This window comes from Cynara cardunculus (genome assembly GCF_001531365.2).
Source record: "Cynara cardunculus var. scolymus isolate 2C chromosome LG 5, CcrdV1, whole genome shotgun sequence".
Classification (NCBI taxonomy): domain Eukaryota; kingdom Viridiplantae; phylum Streptophyta; class Magnoliopsida; order Asterales; family Asteraceae; genus Cynara; species Cynara cardunculus.
In genome coordinates this window covers 10,945,300-10,946,615 of record NC_037532.1, presented here as the reverse complement: position 1 = coordinate 10,946,615, position 1,316 = coordinate 10,945,300, and positions in this window count along the sequence as shown.

The window sequence follows — 1,316 nt, the reverse complement described above, 5'->3', positions numbered from 1 at the left end:
ACAACCTTGTTAATGAACAACCTTGTTTATGAACAACCTGTTAATGAACATGATAATGAACAACCTGGTAAAGAACCTGTTAATGATCAAAAAAGCTAAACATCCTGGTAAAGAACCTGGTAAAGAACCTGCAATACAAGATTTTGAACAAGTTCTTAAGGACCAAAAAGAAGATGTCTCAACTAATTTGAATGGTTAGTAATGTTGAAACGGTAGTCTTAACTGAATGTTGAAGTCATTTGACTGCTGCAAATCAGTTTCTTCTATACAATTTTTTCCATATATGCATTTTATGAATCTTATCTAATTATGACAGTTCTTACACATCTATCAGAATTTATTAAGTTGAGTGGATTTCATTAAGTTGAAAGTTGGTGGATAAATTTTTCAGTACCCGAGGATCATGCAAATACGAAAGCTTCTTCTTGTCATGAAATACACAATCACGAGCATCGACATATTGCAATGAACCCAAATACAGTACAAGATTATGAACAAGTTCTTCCAGTTCAAGAAGTAGATGTCTCAACACATTTGAATGGTAAGTAAATATGAACCGGTAGTCCTAATATAATGTTGAAGTCATTTGTATTTATTTTAGTCTGCTGCAAATCGTGTTATACTATACATTTTTTTTTCATATATGCATTTCTGAATCTCTTCTAATTATGACTATGTTTACACTTCTGTGAGAATTTATACATATTAGTAGTAAAAATGAACAAGCTAAGATGTATGGTGTATACTTATATGAACAAAAAAACATTCTTATGCTATAGTTACCTGCATATCACGAACGGGACTTACCTAGCAAAACATCACAAACGTTTAGTGGTGATCAGATTCATATACATGTAAACAGCATCAATTTAAGAATTACCGTAATGTAAGCAGCCATATATATAGACACCAACTTGTCAAATTGATGATGCATGAATTTTTGAAACAGTAGATTCATTTTTGCAGTTCTGTTCACCAAGGATACGAATCTAATACTTGAACTTGCAATCTGTGCATCCTACTTGAAATTTTGAAACAACAGATTCATTTTTGCAGTTCTGTTCACCAAGGATTCATTTTTGTGTCAATCAGATGATGGTCGTGGAGTCGTAATTAGATCAAGACGGAAGAGAGCGAAAAGAAATATAGATACTGTTAGTGGTGTAGTCATGGAAGATGTCCTAACTGAAAATGTATCCGTGATTGGTAAGTTATATATAAATATAATCGAGCTAACATTTACTCTATATAAATATGCATTTTATATTGAAATTAACTAATTGACCGTACAATGCAGCATCAATGGAACATGAAAA